Here is an 8485-nt window from a genome sequence, read left to right as displayed (position 1 = left end):
TTTGTTGCAATCTTCCCCTGAGTGCGGGCCACTGCAGTATTTACAGATGTGCCAAAAGGAGCAATTCGCTCCTCACTCACACTGTTTATCCTGATATTTCCAGCACTCCCTGCCCTGCCTCTTCTGGTGAGAAAAGGAGTGGGAAGGCCCAGGCCTAGCGCCTGCAGGGGGAGTGGGGTAACTCTCCAAGCCCAGCTTAGACCACAGATGTATATCTTGTGTGCCAAAATGGAGTAATGGGTTCCCCACCATCTTCCTACGGAAGGCCATGTCATAGTCCCTCCATGCGCCTTCCTTAAACCTCCTGTGTGTGCTGTCAATGGTGTCAGCATACTTATAGAGGTTATGACCCTGGCCCGGCCATTTGTCAACATAGCATGTAGCTAAAACCCTAAAACACTGTTGCCATTCATCTTATCTCCCGGGCCTCTGTACCCTTTTGGGACCTGTGTTATCTTCCGCCCTCTCTTTATTTCTATAAGCCTCTGCTGAGAGTTTGAAGATGTTAACATAACGTCCATCCTGTATCTTTTTTATGACCTTGGTTTTAAAATGGACATACAAGGAATGGACCATGCAGGGGTATGTGTCCCCTTGAGCCACCACCTTCCTGGGTATTAGTTGCCCTGTAACTGGCTCCTTTTATATCACTAAATGTTGCCCTGCAGCCTCGTCTGGAACCACTGAACTTCCTGCCTTATTCTGTGCCTGCACTGCAAATATTTTCTTGATCATCCTAACATATGCTGCTGACCTTTGCCCACTAATCCTAGTTCTTTATCCTTTTCTGAGTCTGACCTACTATATGATGAGCTCCCATCAGCGTGTGTGTATGTGTTATGCCATAACTCACTGGTCGGCGCTGCTTGAGTTACTGCTCCTGATGTGGAAGGCTCCTCACTGCTGCAGCTGCTGCTCCTGATGTCTGCTGTGTGCCCCCTCCTGACTGCATGTTCTGTCCTAGCATGTTGTCACCAGAAGACGCACTTGCAACACCCTGTTGAGAAATAGAAAGATGGGGAGTACTCTGGGAAGAGGACAGTGAATCAAGGGAGGCCGTCCACCTTGAAGTGTCCTGACCCATACTTCCACTCATATCTAAAGCAGCTGCCATTAATCTGTACAAATCCGCATTCGCACCTGGCCCTTGTATGCCCCACGCACCCAATTGCCCTGTACTTTGAGAGCCTGTGCTCTCTAATGAGCCAATCACACCTCCTCCCTGCATACCAGACAAGTTCACACCACTCATGAAGCCTTTCAACTGTGCGTCTGAAAACTGTGACCCTCGCACACTATTGCCAGTCAAAATGATTCCATCTACTTGCTCCACACCCAACAGTTCATTACCAGTGCCCCTGTCCCTGTTTACAAACATTCTCTCTCTATCCACCACATATGCCACTGATGCTGCACCCAGAACTGGGTTTTAAGCTGTTCTGCCCCTTTCTGCATGTAACACTGCATTCCTGTGGCCTACTCCTACTCCGCCCCTCCCCCTGGGGCACTGTTCTTCCCTCCGGAGGAGAATCAGGTCTGCTCTGGATCCTGCGCCTCCTACATGTGTGGCCGCGATCACCTCCACTCTCTGAATCCGACGGAGATGATGTGCTCGCCACATCATGTAAGGGGGCAGGGCCTGATGTAATGACATCAGCGCCGGCTGCCAGCGTGCCCTCGGGGCCTACCACCTCCCCTTCGTTCTCAGAGCCGTCCGGACCAGCTACAATCCCTCTCAGAGCGATGACCTCTGCAAGGCAATAACCGCTGCCAGGGCACCTGGGGGTAAATATGGCAAGGCCTGTGAAGCACCGGTGGCCACCATGATTGGTGGGGACGAAAGGACCGCATGATGTGGTATGGGGGTAGGTGCTAACTGGGCCACATGCTGAGGTACTACAATTGGGGACAAGTTGGCCTGAGTAGTAAGGCTAATCTGAGCCAGGGGCTGTGTCAAACTGCAATGGGCCTACTCTACAACCACCTCCTCTACAACAAGGGGGGCAGCCATTATTGGTGAGGCATAGCCGGTATACTCTCTTTCCCTTTAGCAATTTTTAGAGGCCTGGAAATGTGTCTTACAGGGGACCAGGTTCGGAGGGTGGATGTACAACCTCACTGCTGTCTGAACTTCCCACGCTTTCCCATGCAGGCCCTCTCCTCCTGTTGGATCCTTCCTCCTCCACTCTGTACCGCCTGGGGGGCACAGAATTTCTCCTAGCACGATCCATGCTGCAATCCTAATTTCAAGACAATTTTTCGGCACAAGCAAAAAATTCTCTTGAAGTCTTGAAGCAGGAAAAGAGGCTGGAACTACTGCAACATGGACCTATAAAGGTAAGCACACTCTCCGCCCCTCCGGTTGCAACAAAGTAACAAACACACACATAGCAAACTCCAGACTTCAAGTCAGTTCCCCCTTAATTTTGTTACAGGCCCACTAGAGGGCCCTCCATGTTCAAACTACAGTGTGAGTTTACAACTATGTAAAGGAATATAAATGTATATTATCTACCTCTTCATTCTACCTAACAGACTAAAATCTTATAGTAATTTGCATACATTTGAATACATTTGAATATGCAAATGTAACGGAAGGAATTCTTGGAATGTCACATGCCAGCCTGTGCTGTGTACAAGATTTTCCTTTGAGGGGTTTTTACTATGTTTCCTTTCAAGATGAGTCTTATCTACAAACCTGTTATGCTAGAACTTTATAGAAAGCAAACTCCAGTGAACTATAAAGGCGTCCGATTTGCTGCTTGTGTGGAGATACAAAAAAAGATACCAGTAACTGTGCATATGTTTAACCCTTGGGTTACTGACCAAGGAATTAAGTTATTCTTAGCCGTTACTTTAGTATGTACAGGGTTGCACAACATTCACCAACCACTTTGGTTCTTTTTAGCATTTTTGCTATCACTCCATTTAAACAGAAATAGACCCTTGGTTTTTTTTAAAATTTACCTGTCAAAACTATATATATCAGTGACGTGCAGTGAGTTCAGAGACTGGTGAGGCAGTCGCTACGATACACCCGAGAAACATATATATGAACCCGATAAAGCCTTATACTGAGCAGCAAGGACTGTAATTGGCACTAATATTTATGCACCTCGGAACAGCTGAGCCTCTCACATTATAAAACACACTACTATATATGCTGGGCAGCAGCAAAGTCTGTAGTTGGCATTAATATAAGTACACCTGAATTTTCCCAATTAAAATACTGCTGTTTGGGCATTTTAGCGCTTACTTAAGGAAATGTGTTTATTATTATTATTATAAATATTTTTGTGTTTTTGTTTCCTTAAACCTTCCACTGTCATTAAGTAGTCTTATAACAGCCTTGTTACTTTCAACTTTCACTGTCACTAGACTAACTCTTAGCCTGTACATATTCATTTATTAAACTGTTTATTAAATTATTATATACAGAGTAGATTTAGAAAGGGTGACAGTGCACACAGTGAGCCGTTATAATTGATTTGCCTCATGATGGCAGGATTTAGCTCTGCAAATGTGGTGATTTCTAACTCTAATACCTTAAAATCCAACCTGCTGGCTGTTCAAGGCTAACCATGCTACATGACTGTCTTTAATTGTAGTTTCTGTAAATTCAAGCACATTAAAGACATCTATGTAGCAGAGTTATTCTTAAAAAAAGCCAGTAGAGTGGAATTCTGAGAGTTAGAATTTACTAAATGTGCAGAGGCAGAGCTAAATTACACATCAAGGGAGCTAAATAAATGTATTACTGTCAGACCTTAAAATACACTGTGCTAGCTTCTTCAAGGCTAATACTAATACATACATGTTTTTAATTATAGTTTGTGCTAATTAAAACAATTTAAAGTTAGTTATGTATCAGGGTTAGCCTTGAAAAAGCTGCAGTGTGCATTTTAAGGTCTAATAGTTAGAAATTACTGAATTTGCAGAGCTAAATTACATGCAAAGATATTTTCATTTTTTTATTTTGCTCCCTATGCATGTAATTTAGCCCAGAAATTATGTTTCCTACTCTCAGAAATTGCAATGCACCCCAGTGGCTTTTTCAGGGATAACCATGCTACATATATGTCTTTAATTGTAGTTTCTGTCAATTATAGCAAATCAAAGACAGCTATATAGCTGGGTTAGCCTCAAAAAGCCAGCAGGTTGAATTTCAAGGTCAGAGAGATAGAAATTACTGATTTTAAAGATCTTAATTACATGAAAAGGAAGAACTCTCAAACCCTCCACCTGTCTCTCTCCTCCTCTCTCTTAGATTCTCCTACACTCTCTCACACTGTTTCTCTCCCCCTTTCCTCAACTTTATTATTATTATTTTATTATTATCGGTTATTTGTAGAGCGCCAACAGATTCCGCAGCGCTATAAACAAAGGGGGAGTACAACAAAACAATTGTAGGGTAGAGGGCCCTGCCAATAGTTGCACTGTTGTAGGCAGCTCTTAAGAAGGTGATCTACAAACAGCTGGACTATTAGGCTAACATGCTAAGAGGGTTCAGGGGATTGCAGTGGAGGAGAGGAACTGGTATTAGGAAAGGTTAGTGTAGGTTGTATGCGTCCCTGAACAGTAGAGTCTTTAGGGAGCACTTGAAGCTTTTAAAACTAGAAGAGAGTCTTGTGGAGCGAGGCAGAGAGTTCCACAAGATGGGAGCCAGTCTGGAGAAGTCCTGTAAACGGGAGTGTGATGAGGTGACAAGAGAGGAGGAGAGTAGGAGGTCATGAGCAGAGCGAAGGGGACGGGAGGGAGAGTATCTGGAGATAAGGTCTGAGATGTAGGGGGGAGCAGTGCAGTTGAGGGCTTTGTATGTCAGAGTGAGAGTTTTGTGTTTGATCCTAGAGGCAAGAGGAAGCCAGTGAAGGGATTGGCAGAGAGGCGCAGCAGATGAAGAGCGACGTGTAAGGAAGATGAGTCTGGCAGAGGCATTCAATATGGATTGTAAAGGAGCTAGGCGGCAGGTGGGGAGGCCAGAGAGGACAGAGTTGCAGTAATCAAGGCGGGAAAGAATGAGAGAGTGGATTAAAATCTTAGTTGTGTCTTGTGTAAGGAAGTGTCTAATTTTAGAGATGTTTTTAAGGTGGAAGCAGCAGGCTTTAGCCAATGACTGAATGTGAGGAGTGAAGGAAAGATTTGAGTCGAATGTGACCCCGAGACATCGGGCGTGCGGGGTAGGGGTAATGATGGAGTTGTCGACAGTTATAGAGATATTGGGGGTGGAGATTTTGGAAGAAGGGGGGAAAATGAGGAGCTCAGTTTTGGAGAGATTTAGCTTGAGGTAGTGAGAGGACATCCAGGAAGAGATGTGAGAAAGACAGTTAGTGACACGGGTTAGCAAGGAAGGAGATAGTTCTGGTGCAGAGAAGTAGATTTGGGTGTCATCAGCATACAAATGATATTGGAAACCGTGGGACTTAATTAGGGAACCTAGTGATGACGTATAGATTGAGAAGAGAAGGGGACCGAGGACAGAGCCTTGCGGTACTCCGACAGAAAGTGGTGACGGGGCGGAGGAGGCCCCAGAGAAGGCTACACTGAAGGTACGGTTTGACAGATAGGAAGAGAGCCACGAAAGGGCTGTGTCACAGATGCCGAAGGATTGGAGGGTTTGGAGCAGAAGAGGGTGGTCGACAGTGTCAAAGGCTGCGGACAGATCAAGGAGGATAAGCAGAGAGAAGTGGCCTTTTGATTTAGCTGTAAGTAGGTCGTTGGTGACCTTAACAATAGCTGTCTCTGTGGAGTGATAGGGACGAAATCCAGATTGCAGCGGGTCAAGAAGGGAGTTTAACGTAAGGAAATGGGATAGGCGTGCATATACTAGTTTTTCGAGAAGCTTAGAAGCAAGAGGGAGGAGGGAAATTGGGCGGTAGTTGGATGGGGAGGTAGGATCAAGGGAAGGTTTTTTGAGGATAGGTGTGACCAGCGCATGTTTCATTGATGAGGGAAATGTACCAGTGCTGAGAGAGAGGTTGAAAGTGTGTGTTAGTATAGGGGTAAGGGTAGCAGAGAGAGGGGGGAGCAGCTGTGAGGGGATAGGGTCAAGGGGACAGGTAGTGAGGTGAGAGCGTTGTATAAGTGCTGAAACTTCGTCCTCAGTAACAGGGGAGAATGAACTAAGTTCCAGGTTATGAGGGTTGTGGGTGAGTGGGAGTATTTGAGGGGGGGAGGGAATGGAATTGTGTTGAGAGCTGATTTCATGTCTGATGGAGTCAATTTTGTTAATGAAGTGACTGGCAAAGTCTTGGGCTGACAGAGAAGTTGTATTAGGAAGTGGGGGAGGGCGGAGGAGAGTATTGAAAGTGGAGAACAGACGTTTTGGGTTTGAAGAAAGATTAGAGATAAGAGTAGAGAAGTAGTGTTGCTTGTGGAGATTAAGGGCAGAGTAGTAGGAGTTCAAGATGAATTTGTAATGAAGAAAATCAGCTGAACTCCGTGATTTTCTCCAATGCCGTTCAGCAGTACGGGAACATCTGCGTAGGTACCGTGTCAGAGGAGTATGCCAGGGCTGGGGATGAGTATGTGATTTCCTAGCAGTGGTAAGGGGGGCGAGATTGTCAAGGACGGATATAAGGGTGTAATTATAGTGGCAGATCGATTGTTCAGGGCAGGAAAAGGTGGAGAAGGATGAGAGGAGCGGTTTAAGGGAATTAGCAAGTTGTTGCTGATCTAAAGACCTAATGCTTCTGTGAAGTTTGGTGTGAGGAGTAGAAGGTGGGAGAGTTGTAGGAAGGGATGTTATGTTGCAGGTAAGGAGATGGTGGTCAGAAAGAGGAAAAGGGGAGTTTGAGAAGTTTGAGAGAGTGCATCGATAGCTAAAGATCAGGTCAAGGGAGTGACCGTCTTTGTGAGTGGGAGAATCAGTCCATTGTGACAGACCGAAAGAGGAAGTGAGTTGCAGAAGTTGTTTAGCAGATGAGGCAGTGGGATTGTTAAGGGGGATGTTGAAGTCGCCAAGAATGAGGGCAGGGGTGTCTGAGGAAAGGAAGTAGGGTAGCCAGGCAGCCAAGTGCTCTAGAAATTGAGTTGTGGAGCCAGGGGGTCGGTATATGACTGCAACACGTACAGAGAGAGGGGAGAATAAGCGAATCATGTGGGTTTCGAATGAGGGAAAAGTGAGGGAAGAGATAGGGTGTATTTGTTGAAAGGTGCAACGAGAGGAAAGTAAAATACCTACACCACCTCCTTGTCTATTACCAGACCTAGGAGTGTGGCTGAAGTGGAGACCCCCATGTGACAGAGCAGCAGTGGATGCTGTGTCTAGGGGAGAGAGCCAGGTTTCTGTTAGGGCCAGAAGGTTGAGGGAGCGGGAGATGAAGAGGTCATGTATAGAAGTGAGTTTGTTGCAAACAGAGCGAGAGTTCCAGAGTGCACAGGTGAAAGGGGTAGTGGCTTTAGATGCAAGAGGAATGTGAGAAAGGTGTGCAGGGTTTTGTTTTCTGAGTCTATGGGATGGTACACATGGATGTGCATGGCTTGTCAGTGGTTGGGGACCGGGATTAGGGGAGATGTCACCAGCAGTAAGTAGAAGCAAGAGGGAGAGTGACATGAGATGAGATACAGATTTGCAGTAGTGAGACTGCTTTTGAGATGAGCTGCAGGGGCTAGAGAGAGTGTTTAGGAATAGGTAAAGTTCATGAGAAGAAAAGTAAGGTGAGTTTAAGAGAGATGGGCTAATGAACAGTGCAGGTGGAGAGGGAGAAGGAGTAATTGAATAGTGTAGTTTGTTATAGAGACAAAGGGTAGCAAAAAGGAATATGAATATATTGAGCATTTTTACAGAATTGGGAACCAGTTAAAAACATAAGACACAGAATTACTGTAACAATTGCATAAGGGAACAAAAGGTATATGAAGCATAATATAATAAAAGTATTGTGTATTCTATGGGGTTAAGGGAATGGAAGGATGTGCTGATCAGTGTTTGCACCTGTCATTTCAGGAGAGTTAAAGTTGTGTGGGAGACTATCTATAAATGAGGAAATGAGCTTGGGGTGGGTGGGGTGAGGGGAAGGGTGGGAGGGAAGCTGTTTTCCAGAAGGCTACCTGTAGAAAGTTATGTGGCAAATGCAGGAGTTAAATGAGAAGGTCTGTGTTGATTTTTTTCTGTGTTCTGAGATAGACTGTGTAAGGGGAGAGAGATAAATTGGTTAATGATGGTCCAGAGAAAGTGTGTTAAAATGAGTGGGAGGGTACATTTATGGACATTTTAAGCTAAGGGTCAATCATGCAGAAACCAAAAAAACACATCAAAAAACAAAATATTACAGAGATAAGACAGACATACAAGGGAGAAATAAAACCATTAAAAGAAATACAGATAAATGGACAAGAACTTTCTAACACTCTCCCTCTCTCTCAGGTATTCCTTTTCCCTCTCTTTCATACAAAGTCTCTCACACACTCTCCCTCATGCAGTCTCTCACATTCTCTTTTCTCACACACTCACACTGACACAGACTCACATGCTGCCTCTATCACA

This window comes from Bombina bombina, chromosome 9, assembly GCF_027579735.1.
Source record: "Bombina bombina isolate aBomBom1 chromosome 9, aBomBom1.pri, whole genome shotgun sequence".
Taxonomy (NCBI): domain Eukaryota; kingdom Metazoa; phylum Chordata; class Amphibia; order Anura; family Bombinatoridae; genus Bombina; species Bombina bombina.
The sequence above is the reverse complement of the archived record's forward strand: the minus strand, read 5'-3'. Positions refer to the sequence as shown.